Source organism: Pezoporus flaviventris, unplaced genomic scaffold (assembly GCF_033815535.1).
Source record: "Pezoporus flaviventris isolate CSIRO_AGI_PZ_B2104156 unplaced genomic scaffold, CSIRO_AGI_Pfla_v1 ptg000015l, whole genome shotgun sequence".
Taxonomy (NCBI): Eukaryota; Metazoa; Chordata; class Aves; order Psittaciformes; family Psittacidae; genus Pezoporus; species Pezoporus flaviventris.
This window is the reverse complement of record NW_026892563.1, coordinates 29,752,123-29,770,562: the sequence shown is the minus strand read 5'-3', so window position 1 is coordinate 29,770,562 and position 18,440 is coordinate 29,752,123. Positions and strand designations below refer to the sequence as shown.

Below are 18,440 nucleotides of genomic sequence, written 5' to 3'. Positions count from 1 at the left end.
TCATTTTATAACACAGCTTCCACCAAGAAATACTGGTGTGCATCCTAAGTTCAGATGATCAAGAGCCAGCATGTTACATCAAGTCTATTTAATGTAACCAAAGCTGTTATTTCCCTTTCATTCTGAGAAAACTGAGGGATTTGATTCTTTCCTTAACTAAATGACAGATAGTTTTCCAAATGACTTCGAAAAAAATGCTTGGAATGGGAGGGACAAGCAAAGATGTGGAACTTTGATTACAACTTTGTTAATAGATAGGTTACACAAGGAAGTAGTTACACTGCATATTTCCTTATTTTTATCAATTAAAAAAACCCTCATCCTTTCTATCTGAAAATTAACTTCAAGCTCTTTTTCAGTCTTAATTAAGAAATTGTCCTTTTCAGTTTCCTGATCTGTCGAGGTTTGACAGACAAGTCCTGAAAAGTTTTACGAAACTCTGGTTTTCATTACATGTCTGAAGATAATTAAATTCCCTCTGGCTGTTTTTAAACTGCTGAGTCACCTGTTGCAAGGCCTGAAGATAGTAGGCTTTGAAAGTAAAGAATATTTTTAAAAGCAGACAATAGGGCGTTTTAATGTTAACTTCTTTCCCCTTCTTATACAATTCACTGAGGAACATTCCATACAGGGAAGTGCGAAGCAATTCCGGCTTGCTTATTGTGTCTTATCTCCTTAGACTTCAACACATCAAAAAATGGTAGGGCTAGTAACACATCTTTCCAAGTAGTTCATGGCTTCACATGTTTTTAGGTTCTTCATGATACAACAATTATCTTCATGACAGGAAGTTCTCTTAGTCATGGTTAATCAATGCCTGGGACCTTAAATTCTTATAAGCATGTATCCATTACTTTGATTTCTGTTTGATAATTGATTTGTCCTGAAGCATAATAGGGTGACGTGTGCTGACATAATTTTGTTACATTGCTACTTAGGTTATGTAATTCTTTAATGTTATTAGTCATATTGCTCCCCATTGCTGACATTTAGTAACAGTAATGTTTGCAGATGGTTAGGGTTTGCATACATTACCATTACTATTTCCACATTCAGGGGAAACACTTGTATGGTATATGTGAGGATACAATACAGTAGTCAGAAGCTTGCAGTCTAATAGAAAGAAAAAAAATCTGTTGAGGAGGAAGATACAATCCCACAATGGCAATCTGGCTATTGTTGGAGTTTAGAAGTGATTCCTCTTTGCAACTTCTGCTTCTCTTGTGCTTTTTTGAAACAATTAACTTTCTGTAGAAACAGATCTTTAGGACCAATGTCCAATAAAGGAAGCAGTCTTTCAGCAGAAAACTTAGTCTTTCATCATGTTCAATGAAAAACAATTTTCCCTTGCCATAAGATGAAGACAGATGTGGAAGCCAGGCTAACTTCCTGGAGCAGCAGAGGAAGACACAAAGCATCTACACAGTCTGAATCAAGACAGGTAGGGCAATCTCATCTTTCTGCTTCTCATGCCCATCCCTCCTTTAAATCCTCATCTGCAATTAGTGATGATGTGTTCTAATCCTCTTCATACAAGCTATCAGAGGATTGTAACTTCATATGGGAAAAATCAGGAGAAGAAAAATTCAGAACAAAAATTCTTCTTCCTCATAAAAACATTCAATAGAAAAGAAGGAAAAAACAAAAAAGCAGACAGACTGCACAGAAAGGTTTGTTTAGAACTGCATAACTTCAGAAAAACAAATGGGCTTTCAATTTATTGCTGTTCCTTTGTGGGCTTGAGATCTTGTTTGAGGGTTCAATTTATGCCTGCAAAATTAATTTCATACTGAAGTAGTCATACTTGTGAGTAGATACTATCCTCTTTAGGTAATAAAAGAAATCATTATAATAATCAGATTTGCTTCTGCAATCAAACAGTAGCTTAAAAATTGTCAACAAATATTACTCATGAAGACAATCCTACATTTTTAACCCTTCACTTGCTGTTCATTTTCATCTTTGTTGCTGCTTTCTTGTCCATTCAATGGCAAAGTTTTCTTTTTATTTCATGGCAATGAAAATTTGAAAGGAATTGTTTATTTATACACAGATTATATTATGTAATGCTGCATCCTCAGCTTCAAGCTCAGGAGGATTTATTGTACTCAGATAAATTAGGTTTTTTATTATTATTATGCCTGTACAGAATACACATATTTTGAACATATTTCTTTTCTTTCATTTGTGGCAGGGAGATTTTTTTGACATTTGAGCATAGGCTCTTCCTTTCTATTTTATGCATCTGCCCTCTGGTCATTGTCAACGCCTGCAGTCAGAGTAACAAATTCCTCTTTATTGCACTGTCAGTGTGCTGTCATTATTGTGGACTTTTTCTTCTCCTGGAAAGCTGTTTTGTAAGTTGTTTTTGTAAAGCTATACTACATATGTGTTTGGGATTTATAGGATTTTACCGATCCATCGTTTTCTGGGATATCCAACGCAACCCTCATAAATTTGAAATAAAAAAAGAGAATTTTCATCCAACTACGGCTAAAAGAAAGTGTCATTTCATATGAACTTCACCTGCTGGCTATGGAGGATCCTCCTTGGAGCTGTCTGTTCAGTTTCTGCACTGAACCTCTAGATCCAGGGTACTTTCAATTCAATTAAGCTGAAAACAATGGGAGATAAAAGAGCTACATCCATTGTGCTATATCATCAACAAGGACTCCCACAACCACCCTCCCTTCCCATCCAGACAAGATCTTCAGAAGAGTTCATAAGGCAGCTCGCAAATCTGCCTGCACAGGAATGCCTGACACCACTCCAAGCTGAATAACAAGTTGCAAATAGTTATCTCACTACCCAGGTGGCCTACAGATCCCCTTCAGAAGACATTCACTTCCCACCCAGACAAGAATGAAGTCAATGGATGGTGTGCCAACAATGAAATGCTTGACTCTATGTGCACACACATTTCAGAAATATTCCTTTTTGCATTAGAAGACCAGGAGAGATAAAGGGAACATAATTAGGAAGGGTCTGAGTGTAAAGAACAAGGTGCCCACAGACATGGTTGAGAGGAGGATGAAAACGTGAAGATGTAAAAGCTGGAAGGAAAGGAGGATGGGAAAAGGATAGACTGTAGGAGGAAGGCATGTATGAAAAGGACCTCAAGCCAAAAATAATCTGTAAGGTCTGTAGGTGGTACCTAGACATTCTGATACCTACAATTTCTTACCTTAGAATGAAACATAACATAGGAGATCTCAAACAGGAACTAAAACCAGTTTCCCATCCCTTCACCCCTTAAGATGGAAATCCTTTTGAGTATTTTAAGATCACTCTAAAACTATTCTGGCGCTCATGCACTCTTGCATTCTCACGCAGAACAGTTATGCCACAAGTGGAGGATGTGTTGAGAGAAGAGAATGGACATTACACTAATAACTTCCAAGCAAAACCAGACAAGAGGGCTAGTCTGCCTCTGCCTTGATAATTTGTTGGATGATACAAAAGCGATACAGCTGAGTACATCATTACTCACATCTTGAGTACTGCATATTCCTGTAGTAGGTCATGCTGGCCATTCTACCTTCTGTCCTTCCTGGCCTTGCCTAGAGAAATCTGCACTGCAAAGGAGAGCAGGGAAAAAGAGAGCACAGGCAGTCATTTTACTATTTAAACTCTATAATTACTGCCAGTAAGTTCCATTTTTAAGATTAATGCTCTGCACTGAGCAGGAAACTAATTTGTGAAAAATGTAAGTCTTATATCTAGCAGTGGCAGAGGTACAAAAGTACCTGAGAGCTTCTGCTTTTCCATGGTTTTTCAACATGTGCATGACTGATGTTACAACTCGTGATTTGCTGGGTGCCTACCTGGCAGGGAGTAATGAAACATGGACTTCCTCCCAAAGTTGCACTGACAGCCTCAAGAAACCACACCACCGACTACCCTAGCCTAGGCTGTAATGTCGAGTAGATGGTACAACCAGTAAGTCTGTAACGACGCTCAAAACCTGCCACAGTATACTTTGAGCTGTAAGAACTCATTTGGTACCAGATCACAGTCAAATGTTACTAGAGTTATATTCTAGAATAATTACCATGTTATTCAATAATGTTTGCAAAAAATATTAGGTTTCATCTTTTTTCCCAGGAAATCAATGACCTGATTTAGTCACTTGGTCCTCTTGTTGTTAACCCTTCTTACTGACTGCTCTTCCCCTTTGAAACAAGAACTGCTTTTGATAGCTGATTTTCTATGTTTTAAGCACAGTAGCCACTTAAATATTTTATACTTAAAATTAAATAAGCCTATTCTTGATAGAATGCTGGGTTTCTGCTTGTTACAGGCCACACTCTTTTGCAGTGTATTTCTTCTTTAGACAGTTGCTTACTGAGATTGCTAACTGACTTTAGTATTTTGATAACTCAAGAAGCAATGCCTTCCAATTCAAACAGCACATACTCTGGCATATTTATGTTTTTAGCTTAATAACATGAGGCCTAATACTGCAAAATGCCAAGTACCCTGGGCTCCCACTGCAGTTAATGGAAATTAACTGTTAGTACTTCAGAGTTGTACCCGAGTGCTAAAAGCATAAGATACACTAAAACTACTGGCTTCACTAAACAGCAAAGGCTTCCTCCTCCGTTTCCTTTTACTGACCATTTATCTTCAGGAAAAGCCAGGTCAGTTTTTTCCAATTTCTTGAGTTACTCAAGTAGAGCCAATTTCAAATTATCAAATCTGACAAGTTTTTTTGCTGGTCGTTAGCCTGTTACAGTGCATTTCAGACATTACCAGATATCCTTTTACACAAACTCTGTGGGGTTTTCCTGACATTGGCCTAGAAGCTTTTAAAGAATCCTTCCCAGTAAGTTGAAGATGTAAATTACATTTTAGGCCTTCTGAAAATTTTTTCCTTCCCCTGAAACAAAGATCTTTCATTGTCACTCACAGAGTCTACATTGATGTTTTTTCACTTTCTCTCAGGTTTTTGGCAGTATCCGGTATTGCTAAGGGATATTTAATTCCTACTTCCAGTCCAGTCCTTAGACTTCCTGGCACAGAGGCAGCTTTTCCAAGACTATTCCAAACACAGGAGATGGTGAGTTGCTTTCTACCCTCATACACAAAGATTCTACACTTGCGTTTGTAAGGGATGATCAAATTCATTTAGTTGGGTCTTTCATATGGGTTCTGCGAAGCATGTGGAATGGAGAGTTTTGCTGAGCTCTACAAGATTGACTTTTCCTTAAAGTAGTGCAAGAGGAGAGAAAAAGCTGAAGTAAAAGAGCAAGCAAACATAGCCAGTTGAAGGTTGACCTACGAGGTTACTGCAGGCTTAACAGAGCAATCTGCACATGGTGCAGTGGGAGGCTACAGACCAGCCAGGGAAAAGATGTCAAAGAGGACAATCAGCTTCAGAAAATGAGGGCAGTGGCCAATGGAGGGATGACTGAATAAATGCAGAATAGCACAGCCTGAGAAGTTCAGGCGCTGCAGGAGAAGCTAAGTCTGCACTCCTAGATCTGACTGACCTTCTACATGGCCTTGGACAGTTAAATACTCAACATCTACTTCAACTAAGGGGAAAAAAAACAATGGTGGCAATATAATGCTTCATTTCACAGATATATTTTAAAGACTTAACCTTTGTAAGACATTTTGAAGATGAAAAGCACAGCAGCACTCATTACTTTGCATAACCAAATTTCTCAGTGCCAAGCTGAACCTAAAATCTTTTGATGTCAGCTCATCACAGAGATATTTTGTGAGAAGATTTTTCTCACTTTTGTGTTGGCCTGTGATCATCTCATGCCACTGCATGCTTGGTTTTATTCCTGGTTTTGCTGTGTGCAGTTTTTCAAAGTGACTTTTCCCATAGGACATAACTGTAGACTTTTAACAACAACAAAGATTAAATCCCCAAAACTTGTTTCCCATAGCAATTCAAATACAACAGCTTATTGTTAACATTTCATAAAGTACTTACAACTGGTTTGAATACAAAAACATTTAAAAACAGAAGGCTAAAATGTCCTGCAACAGTAGCAAGAGATAAAATCAACATTTAATATCAAGACACCTGGATAATAAAGTAATAAGAAATAAATTGAAATCTTCAGCAGTCAATTGCCTGAGCGAGCTCACATGAAGTATGATTGCTCGTAAGTGGACCTGAAAATTGCACATGCTGAGAGAGACTAGAGCAATGTGCCACCATTTGACAGTCAAAGACATTCTTCCTGGGGTATTTAACCTCATTATTTTTTTTTGCTAGAAGAAGAAACGGACCCTCATGGCTTATGTTTTCACGTGTTCAGCACTCCTTACTCTGCCTATATCTACACAAGTTCAGAGTCCTACCAACCCAGGATCATGTCTGCACTCTTGGTGCTGAAAGACTTGGCAAGGTGTGCTTTAAAAGTCTCTCTCACAGTGAGAGGCAAAGGCTACTCTGCTTGTAATAACAGAACAATTAAAAAGTGTCACTGCGCAACTGTAAAACTGATGAAAATAAAGTCATCTAATTGATTCATGGTAGCCTTAATGAAACATACAGATTTTAGTGAAAAATAAGTCAGAATGCAGGCCAGTTTCATTCAGCCCTTAAAAGCCCTTTCTGCTGCCATGAGGAATGCATACAGAAAGACAAAATTCCCAAACTTGCACAATTTTATACTTCTAAGTTGGATTTTACCTTGACCAGGAATTCCTCCAACTGTCATGTTAGAGGATGAATGAACCAGGTACCTGAGGTACCAGTTAAGTGGGAGCTCTTCTGATCAGCCCATTGCTGCCTAATTCAGCTTCTAAAAGGGGGACTAAAGATTTCATTGTAAATCAGGAGAAATACATTGCATATCTGTAATGAGACTCACGTAGCAAGACAGAAGAACTGTCAAGTCTTCAGGAAAACAGCAGGGTAGATGATATTCTTTGTCTCCAGCAGAGTTTCAGCCTGAAAGTTGCAAGCTAGACTGCATGAAACAAGTGCTCTAGTCCATACCTGGTTCAGCTATGAAAATTAGCAGTATCTGTATCAGCTGCAGGTAGGGAGTTAATGCCTCTCAGCATGGCTGTGCCTGTAATATAGAAAAAGGGAAGTTTTATGCTGTATCTGGGAAGTTCAGCAGAGTCAGGTGTGGAGAAAGTTTGTCTTTCCTTTTCTCTTGTCATTTTTAAAACCTACATTCTTTCTTACTATTTGCTGTTTTGTATCTAGTACAAGAGATATTTTTGCTATTTGTAGTTCTACTGTAATACCTGTGGTGACATTATAGAGGGAAATTGCCTGGTAGGAGAAAATGAAAAGGAAGTATAATCAGGGCTTTTTTCTTCCTCCTTTTTTCTTTGATGGAAATGGGTTTGCTGGCTGTACGCTGGTTTCTAAAAGATAATGACAGACTGGAAGCTTAAAGAAAACAGTTCTTGACAGCACACCAAACATTTTGTAATAGTTTGTGTCATATAAAGCACTTTCATACCATCTGTGCTCCAGCAGCAAAGGGTTGCTCTGTCCCAGGCAGTACCTTTTGTCTCTGCATAGGCAAAAGAGTCAATGGAGCCAAGTATCAGATTTATAAATTTTGTCTCATGCTGGATGTGTGTAGTGTCAGTTTCTTCTGTAAACCCTCTCTGTATTCCCAACTTCCTACAGTCTGTCAAGAGCTGCAGCACAGCTCAGCAGAAAGGCAGGGATGCAGAGAACCGTGAGTTCGGCTGTTATGTTAGTGCCACTTTTTGTTTAATACTGCCTTGACTTGCTGAAGAAAAGAAATAACATAAGCAAAAGAGGAAAAGCGAATGCAACTGAAAGGCAAGCGTGTGTCTCAGCGCTTGTTATGAGAGTCCCTTCTATTCTGGGGAAGGCAGGATATTTTAATGAGGAAAACAGCATTTTTTCAAGTATTTCTTTAAAAAAAAAAAAAAAGGCTTTCTAAAGACAGCTTACTCCTAAGATAAAGATAAGTAACACATACACTATATGCAACTTAAATAAAGACCAGGAGGGAAATTAGAAATCAGAGTACCTTGATTATATTAAATTGCCTTCTTCAAGCAGTGGTGTTTGTCCTTATTAAATAATTGTATGTTTCTTAGTATTAGAAGAAGAGAAATCATTAATACTAACACTTACATAAGTAAAATAAAGGATTATTCCTTATAGCACTATCAGGCATGGTATTTGTGGCAGTAAAATCCCACATGCCTATGGCAATGGAAAAGTAACTCAGTTGTTAAAATTTTCTTTGATTTGAAAGAATTTTAAAAAAGAAGAAAATCTCTGAAAAGAGAGAAGAGCAGTAAGCCCTAAATGCAGCCTCTGATTTCAGTATTGTCGACTTTGAGGCTCAATACTTTTCTCATTATCATCACTGTTTCATGGATTTTCTAACTTTAATGAATTTCTATGCTCAGGCACAGAGCTATTTTCTTAGCTATCTTGCTTCACTATTCTGATAGAAGCAGTCTTTTAATTTAAAACATTATTATTAAAAGTAATGCTTGAAAGACTTATCTGAAAGATATATTGTTTTAGCAATAGTTGCAAATCAAAATGCAACTGTCTAGATACTCAATTATATATTTTAATGGAAGACTTTGAGTAAAGCTTAGGCAGAAAGAAAAAAAAGTACTTACCAGCATTTATCATTTAAATTATGAGCATATTTTAGACTATTCACATATTTCTTATACCTGAATAAGGTTGAGACTGAAGCTAGTTCAGTGGACAGCACTTAACTTGTGAAGTCTCTGCCCTTGGAATACGTTGCCTCCGCAGTATTCTAAAAGGGCAAGGTATTCTTGCATCTTTTCTCCAATGCATTAAAAACTAGCATCTTTCAACATCTGGTAGTCTTACATTACACCACTTAACTCTTTTGTAAGCCACATAAATATTTACCATCCTTTTGTCTTTGACAGTACTCCAGACTTTCTTCTTTTGTGATCTTACAGGGTACTACTCAAATACTGCTTAGGCTAAGGGTTGTTTATCAGAATTCACACTACATAATGCCTTCACTGGGACACACATCAGTCACTAAGCTGCCCGAATTATATTTGGTTTTACTTTTAGTTTTGGATCTTGTAGGGTTTTTTTCTGCACTCAATACAGCGCAGCTGATTGCAGGTTACTGAAAATCCTGAAGTTTACACAATAGTGGTTAGAGCGTCCTGCAGGCTCATGCTGACCAACAAGCTCACATGATAAAGTTCACCTGTACATCAGCTGAGAATATGCCATGGAGTTTAACCCCTCCACTGCTCCACGTACCTCAACCCTCAGCTCTGCAGAGTTGATGTGTTCTGCACTGCTCAAGCTCCTGGCAGCCACCTCGATCCAGAGACCTTTGTAATGCGGCAGAGGCGGCAGTGATCCCTGTAAGGCTGAGATCTGGGATAATTCATAAAATCAGAAAAGCATCTGGGCTCACAGAACCTTGTAAGCTACACAAGATGACTCTCTTAGACCTTCCAAAACAGGAATATAATGGAGATTTTAAGTGCTAGCCTATCAAGCTCACATATTGCTTCCCATGTAAAGAGAGCAAGTATGCTCTGAGACCTCAAGGTTGTAAAGTACTTAGCTTCCCTACATAAGCACTTTCAGTAAGACAGAGGCATCATCTCACTGTGTAACTGATTCATATGTAATATGCAACTTTTCTTTTACTGTTATTTGGTTTTGGCCACTATTACTTGCCTGTTGTCCATCTTTCTGTTTTATAGCAGGCTGCCAAATGAAAGCTAGCAACACTTATGTTCATATAGAAAGTCACCATGTAAATATTAGCATTTCCCTATTTGTAGGTGGCTCAACTAAAGTAATTGCCGGAGTTTGTAGACAGCAACAATGCTGGTAGGTGTATATTTTATCTCAGCACCGAACTAGAGTTCATTCCAGCTTCTTGGCTATCTGGTTTCTTCTCTGATATCTGTACCCCACTGTTTTAACACATGCACTGACTTAACCTTTTGACAGCTTAACAAGGAGGCATCATGATAGACAAAAGTTAGCATTTAAAATGAAATCTGAAATGCAAGATAGGCCTTACCTGCAGAAGGGTTTCATTTTGGCATAGTATTTGCCCTCATTAATGTAAAATATTGGCTTTAGCAGGGCTTTTGTTCAAATATTTTGGACTTCCCCTGACATTCACTCAAATCTTAGCAGCCTTGGCTACATTCAGAAGTACAGATAACTTAAAATTTGGTTTACTTTCATACAGCAGAGTTTTATCAAAATTCCTGCCTGCTAAATTTGACTTTGAGGTTGTTTTAATTATACTGGAACCTTCCAACTTAAAGTTAACAAATTCACTGAGATGCTGCACTTCAACCAGAAATTCCAGATAATTGGTGCAGACACTGAGGCAGAAGAAAGGGAGCTATCAGAATATTGTACTTAATGAAATTTCTACAATATATCTGCAAAGCTGACCTTTGCCAAGTGCTACTTTTAGCATGTATTGCAAGAAATATGTTACTTTTTTAGGTTATAGCTGCAGTAGACTATCATCTGAAATCATGCAAGTTGTAATTCTACTGAAGACAGTATACTCTGGGGAGGACAATTTTAGCTACAAATGAATAGGGTCATTTACATGAGCTAAGGGGTGAAAAGTTACTGCTATTTCAGTAAAATATGTGCATTTATAATAATTGGGGAAAATTGTTCAGACTTTTATAATGTGCTTTTAAAAATGACAGTAACTACAATTTTTTTCATGTGGCCTGTTTTGAACACAGTATTGTCATCGCCTAAGCATGTTTAACTGAATTAAACTAAGCTCTGTTATTGCAGATAGGGTTGATATAGCAAAGCTCAGCAGATTCTCTTTTGAAAGGGTCAGTAAATAAACACTCAAATTTGGGATTTTATTCTGGACCTAAGATATAATAATGAATTTTTTTCCTGTTGCACTACAGTCTACTTCAGGGAAGTAATATCTCTTTCCCTTTCCAAAATCAGGACTTAACATCAGGACAATATTGTATTGGAATTTATTCCTGCTGACTATCTCAGTAACACAAATTTCCAACCAGAACACCGTCATGCATCCCTAATTGTTCTCAGTCAAAGCTTAAACACAGTGCATGCAAATTTAGGGTAGGATTCATCTGACCAAAGATAGACATCTGTACCTGAACCAATCACTCCAGGCTTCCTGTTGCAATAACAAGAGATACAGCCACACATAAGGTGCCAGTCCTCATATGGTGGCCTCATAAGGTGGTCTAAATAGGTTATCAGAATCTCACCCCCACATTTGCTTCACACCTTTGACCACAAAGAGTGCCCAAGGTTTCAAACAGTATCCATCTAGCACAGGTAAAAGCATCATGTTGCTTTTACCTTAGGCAGACACCTAAAAGCAGGGGAGATGAATCACACTGACAGTAGCTGTAAAGCTCAGAAAACTGGAGAATTTCATTTTGCTTTATATAAATAAAGAGGTGCGTGAAACGTTCTCAGTTAGGAGGAGCGCATAACTCCAGGGAGAATGGGAGTTTACCAGTAAAATAGTGAAGAAAAAGAAAAAAGGAAAAAAATAATAATTAATTTATAGAGTAAATCAACATTTGCAAATACTTTTTGCAGTCTCCCTAGTGCAGGGGGGCATGGAGCATGATCTGTTCAACAAAAATTGGTAAACTTTACTATGATAAGTAGTAATTTCCATGTGTTCTTCTGGGTGATAGCTGTTGCATGCTGTAAGAGACCCTGCTGCAGAGTTTTTAAGAAGGTCTGTGCCATTGTAAGCCCTGCCTTGTGACAGCTAAGAGCTATAGCCCATAAAAATCAAAGCTTGCACGCAAGTGTTGTCCTGAAAGAGTGTGTTGATTTTTAATTGAGTCTATCCTTAGAAATTTCTCAGTATCTCTATAGAGGAAACATGCAAGACAGCCAGTTGAAAATAATACATATTCAAAATACAGGATTTCTTAATATGGCTATAACCCAGAGCAGCTCACAAAGATTAATCTGCTAATAAATTGATGTTTGACATAGCAGGATACTTCAGAGCCACAATGCTGACATGATAGAGATGATGGAAGTTTAGATTGGATATAAGGAAGAAATTCTTTCCTGTTAGGGTGGTGAGCCACTGGAATGGGTTGCCTAAGGAAGCTGTGAATGCTCCATCCCTGGTGGTGTTCAAGGCCAGGTTGGACAGAGCCTTGGGTGATATGGTTTAGTGTGAGGTGTCCCTGTGCATGTCAGGGGGCTTGGAACTTGATGATCTTAAGGTCCTTTCCAACCCTAACTATTCTATGATTCTATGGAACATAGAGCCCATCAATGGTCGGGAAATGGGATAAAAATACACTATGTGGATTTTTCCTATGAGTAAACAGGAGTTAGCACTGGTATTTCTTTGCAGAATGTAGTTGTAAAAAAATCTATACAGTCCGTACCAAGCCTGTACACACTGTGGGTTTTATTGTTTTTTCACTAACTCAAATGTAACTGGGCTTCCACAAAGATGTCAAGGCCATGCTTTTCACCAACAAGTTTGTCCCATGTCAAATCTCAAGGTCATAAAAGTCTGCTAGAATTTCTCAGTCAAGAAAAATATTCACAGATGTTTTACATTGGCAAAATGACTTAAATTTTCTATGTCTGCCTCTGGAAAAATGGCTCCTGGAAAAGTTTTCTAAAATATATTCCTGGAAACATTTTCCCACTCTTAAAAATATACCCTAAGGCAGACTGAAAATGTCAACCAGCTCATTAAGGTTAGCTTAGAGAGTAGAGAACTGTAGAGAATGCAATGGAAATTTTCAGATAGTCTCAGCCAGTTCTCTTGCCTATTCCTGCACCAAGCTGGAAATGAAAATTTAATTCTGTAGTTGGTAAGATCACAAATGAACTTATTATTTACTTGACCAGGCAAACAACTGTCCAGTTCTTTGAGGTCAATTATGAGTATAGTATTTCCTTCCCTTCGGAACCAGATTTGTTTTAAAATTACAAATACATATACTACTAAGCTGGACAAACACACACATTATCCCTTTAGATGTATCTAAAACACTGGCAACAGGATAGGAAAAAAAAAAGCCCAAATCAGAAAATGCTTGCATAAATATAATTTAGAGAAATTGTACCAATAAGCAGCTTACATTTTGATATTATAACTTTAAAAAAAGCAACCCTAAAATACAAAACTGCTATTTTTGACAAGAAGGAGACATTAAGCCCATATTTGAGCTTCAGGTCTTCAGTCATCTTGGTCATTGTCTCCATAAAATTATTTGTAGAGTTTAGTACTTGGCATTATTGCACTGATCTACTACATAAAGTAAGGAAATAGCTGAGAAACCTGGTGAGGATTCAGGCAAGTGTTTAAAATAACAAAACCTGACTATTTGGCAACAACACTGGTGGCCAGATGCTGACTCAGGAAGATGGATTTTGAACTGTCCCATAAGAAGAAAGGGCAAGACTTGACAGGTTTGCTGCTCTTGCTCACAAGCACAGAGATGTTGCCATTTCTGGACTTTTTCTTAGTTTTCTCCCTCGCTGCTTTTAAGGCACACAAACATAAGCCCCAACCTTCAACACCTGCAATTTGTGTTTCAAAAGGGTAGTGACTTGGAGGCTACGGACATATGTCATACATAGGATAGGACCCTCAGTATGCCCCTGTAACTACAAACAGTAGCACAGTTAATTGCTGCACTGCATTATATTCCGTGGCTGTATCTGAGGTACAAAAGCATGAACATGAAAGTCTGTATATAATTATCCTGAAGTGGTTATTTGTTCATAATTGTGTTATTGTGGTAGTGCCTAGAAACCCATCTTGTACTGAACAAACACACAGTAGTAAATGGTCCATTTGCTAAAGAGCTTTCAGTATAAATAGGTAAAATTAAGGTTTGGGGAAAACTGGTTTTGAAAATTGTGGTCCTGCTTAGCTAGACAAATTGCAACAGCTTAACTAAAGTCATTCAAAAACTGAAGTTATGCCAGGCAACTGAAGTCTGCATATGTAGGGATTTAATAGTTTACACCTGCCTTCCATCAAATGCACCTTCAGTTGTAAACTTGCATCCTTAAAAATATTTCCATAAGCAACTGATTTATTCTACACGTAACATGTATATGTTCCTGTACTCAGCTGTCCTTGGGTCATACATAATGACTTGAAGCAGGTTAAGTAGTGTGGCTTCAAACACTTTGGAAATATCTTCACTATAACCAACCTCACTGAAGTCTGAAAAGCAGGCGGGCCAGCACAGACCTCTTTGCTGACAGCAAGCTATGGTTTCAGCCTGCATCTGCATTAAACTACAATACCAGAAAACATCAGTGGTTGCTGGTGTGATAAGCATGATTAAAACTGCACACACTGTCCCTGTTTGAGTGGTTTCTCTTTTTTACCTTACTTCAAAGCCCTGACAACCATTGTGGGACTTCAGTTTCTAAAGTGATACATGTTTTTCAACCTTTCCAGCTTTCCCTTGTAGTTCCACACTTTCTACACTTGTAATTCCAAAGGATTTTTCCAATTGCTACAACAGACTGACTAGAGATACGGGGACGTACAGGAAAGGGGAAGTTCCTTCTAAAGTTGTTAGCAAATTGTCCCTAGAGAAAATTTACTACTAGTCCTTGCATATGATCTATCCTGCCTAGATTTTGAAAGACAATTACCAGGAGATAGAAATAACATTTTTCAATCAAAAATGACAGCTTTGCACCTTCAACAGCTTCTGTCCCTACTGGAAAGCAGAGAGAAAAACAAAACACAAAACCCCTGTGCTGCCTACATTTCATTTGTAACCTCTGGAAGAGGAGAGCAAGGCCAAGCGAGAGTTTGTGTCGGGGATTTGGCACTTTGCTGATGTTGCCAGTTCTGGGTGGCTGGATTACAGTCACTTGTGTTGTAAACACAAAGGTACACAGGCTAGGAGAAGCACAGAGTACACCCATGCCTGCGTAAAACAAATTAGCCTTCTGACCTGCAAAATATTGGAAGAACATTTCTTGGCATCTTAAAAACTTCAGTGGTAGAAAGAACTAGTGGCAAAGTTTAGCAATTTATCCTACAGAAGGGAAGGTCATAATTTAGTGTGAAATAGGTAAGTGCCCATGTTCCAGAGCTTATTTTAGGATCTAAGTATGAAAACCTAAGGCATATAGAAGAAAACCTAAGCAAGTCAAGCTAACTAGAGGCTTTTTGTATTTAGAGGTGCTGGGCTAGCCTGCTGACTCTTGTGTCTCTCGTTCAGCTATGCACTCGAGATGTATACACAAAATGACTCATGTTAAGTGACAGCTTTTATACCTCGGTGTAGTATGAGCTCTGGTACAGCAGAGCTCTCAGTTATTCTCAACTGAAGGAAGGCTAAGCGTAAAGCAGAAGCAAGTGAAACAGATGATGATGCTGATGGATGGAAATGACTGAGGCCTCTGGCTAGCCACAGCACAGAAACCTTCTCTAAATGGGAAGCTGCTACTTTTGTCACAGTTGTGTGATTACAACTTGCAGATGATAGTTGTGAGTTCTTGATAGCAACTGTGCTTTACATTTTCTCAGTTAAGACAATGCTGCTGGATTCAGTCTCTCACCATCCCAAGACACATCATTTCTTTGTTGTGGAACAAATCAATGAGAGAAAGAAAGCTTTTCAGCCTAGTTCTCCAGGGCTAGAAGCATTCTTTCAGTCAATTACCCACCTGGCAAAAGCTTTCCAACTTGAATACAAGAATCCCATGACGCTAAATAGAACATTGTCCCTATAAAGTCCTTTATATTTCTCTGCCATGAACCAACAGAAATATTCCATGTCACTACACAGGGTTTTTTTCAGGAAGGCACAAAACAACGTGCTGGTACGGGGTCAGACCTTTGCAACAGCCTCTAAACACAGTCACATCAGTCCTACTCAAAATGGCTTAGAAGTTCCTGAGAGGGAGGTTAAATGTAAAGTCCTCATGTTCAAAAATGCAGATCTTTATCCATCAATTTGCTAATATCCATTTTCAATCTACGTTTCAGCATCCTATGGCAATGAGTGCTGCAGTTTTAATAACTCATAAACTGAATATGCATTATATCAAATGAAAACACTACAAGAGGGTTTTGCCTGCACGTTTCATCTCTAAACAGTTCTAAATGAAATGTCTTACCTTCAAACAATCACTTTAATAGGGGAAATTAAAATTCATAAACTTTATCCAGATTAGATTCTCCTCCCCTGTGATAAGCATCTGGGACCAGCCAATACATTTACAGCCCTAAAAATTACACTTAAAATGCATAAACAATTCTGTCACACCTGTATCAATTTTACTTACAGTATCTTGAATTTTGAAGGCTCTTGCTTGGACTATCTTCACACTGAAAATAAAAACCAAACAAACAACTATTTGGTTATACTTTAACAAAAAAAAAAAAAAACAAAAACAACCTTTCTTAAGAAAGCTTTTAGAAGTTGTAGGGCCTGATCAAAATACCAGCACTTACACTAATAAATTATTTAGAAGCAAATAATGAATTTAGAAGTAATGGAACAGAGACAAATTCAAATGTCCCTTTAGATTTTACTCAACTCAGGGAAGATATTCTTTTACAGGTCTTTGGCTCCAATCTTCTGACAGCTAAAATTAACTTTGCATTACTGAAACAGATAACGCGCCATCCTCATTATATTCAGAGATAGAACTTATCAGTATTTACTGTATTAACACAAGGTTAACAGGAGAAATATTTCTTGATTTATATTAGTTTTGTCCATAAGCAATGTCTAGTTGTCCTTTAGGCTTCAATGGTTTTGAATGCTTTTTCAAAACTGACATTTATGTCAGCTTTAGTAGGGTTTTTGGTTTTTAAAATAATACTTATATGTCTATGCACATTTATACAAATGTTACCTTAAATCACTACAATTTAAAAATAAACATTCTCTTTATCTCCTGCTGCCTGCCAGGCAGATTGCTTGTACAAGAAAAAACACATCCTATTTCAGATTAAATCTGTTATGTATTTTCACGGAATGTAATAATCTTTGTATAATAGCAGAGAAGTGCACATGAAAGTAGTGATTTCATAGTCCCATAAAATGTGTCCTTTTCCAAGGATTTTCAAGACTGCAACATGCAGGCTGATACAATCAAAAACCATATCTGTAATACGGCTGACAATGATGAGAATGGTGTAAAACTATCTTGTGCAATATGTGTAAGGTGGATGCTTTGGGGTTTGGTGGCTTTTTTAAGCAATCCTGCCCCTGTTCACTGTTGAGAAGACAACTCCATCAGTGCACAAGTTTTTAAGCCTTTGCCATGTCACACAGCCAACTTGTCCAACAGCCCTGACTCTCCTGTTTATTCCAATGGCTCTGAAGCATTTCTTAATTAAATCTTGACAGCTAAATTGTGGTTTATGGAAACAATCAGTGGTGGTTTGCGAGCCAGCATCTGCATACTAGAACAGCACTTGACCAGATGGGCTTTTTACAGTTCAGCCAGGTATGCCTTCAAAGCATTATCAAGGATAAGTGGTAGTTATTTGAATAGTAAGTACCCTATGTCTGCCTCTGGAACACAAAGCTTCTCAGGGAGTCCACAGTCCTATAAAACACAGTCATAATGTGTGGTATTTTGTTCTGCTGCAAGAATGCAGAGTTTAGTTAGACACCAAGTTATTTTTCTGATCCTTTTCTACCAGTAGCAGTGGTGTCTTACCAGCCCATTTGGCCACAGGTGTTACTGTTTCCATTCTCTTTAATTCCCCTCTCTGACCTATGTTTATTTGCTCATCTGCTTGTTAGTCTTTCACTTATAAATAGACTTTAAATGTTACTGTGTGACTTCAAACTTATGTTAATAGATAACACCACCCACTCCAAAAGAAAAATACTATTTTTCATCATCTTACAAGTTTAGAGCCATAATTAAGATCAACTTGAAAAACACTGTAAACATCTCAGTCCAAATGCATGCACATTTCAGAAGTGCTCTTATTAATATCTTTGTAATAATTATTTTCTTGCTTTGGACAGCTACAGATGTGATTTCTATTACAGAAAATCAGTGCTGCTTTTCAAAGGACAGTGTCACAGAGTTAATCTCCCCCTTGATTTGAAATTCCGTTTTTCATTTGGAGCAGTGACAGTTTTGACCTTGCTTGCCCTGCGGTTACTTCTTTACAAAACCAAATGTATCAGTAGGAGTGTAAAAGCAGGCAGGCATGGCAAGCTAATGTTCAGCAGCACGTAATAAGCCAAAGGGGTAGGAAGTATAGTACTTAGTTAAAATTTGCCAGCAGAGGCCAATGTGCAAATTAACATAGCAGCCACTTAGGGGGAAGGAGGAATCCCGTGGAAGGAGTAGACATCTAGAATTTAATCTTCATGTAGAAAAAGAAAACATTACATTTCTAGAATAGGAACCTGAAGCTACATTGAAATGGTCTGTGTAGCACACCAGCAAAAGAAACCTGGCCACCAGACCAACTGGTGTA

At 38.0% G+C, this 18,440-nt stretch overlaps 2 protein-coding genes across 2 annotated transcripts in view; both read left to right on the top strand.

Moving 5' to 3' along the window:
• Positions 1-18,440, top strand: part of PDZK1 (PDZ domain containing 1) — a 338,251-nt gene that overhangs the window by 204,697 nt on the left and 115,114 nt on the right. The window lies entirely within an intron of this gene.
• The window catches only part of HTR1F (5-hydroxytryptamine receptor 1F), a 110,319-nt gene that overhangs the window by 40,936 nt on the left and 50,943 nt on the right, over positions 1-18,440 (top strand). The window contains exon 2 of the mRNA XM_061453961.1: positions 4,945-5,059. The gene's annotated coding sequence lies outside the window, so the exon portion shown is untranslated. The remainder of the gene's footprint in view (positions 1-4,944; positions 5,060-18,440) is intronic.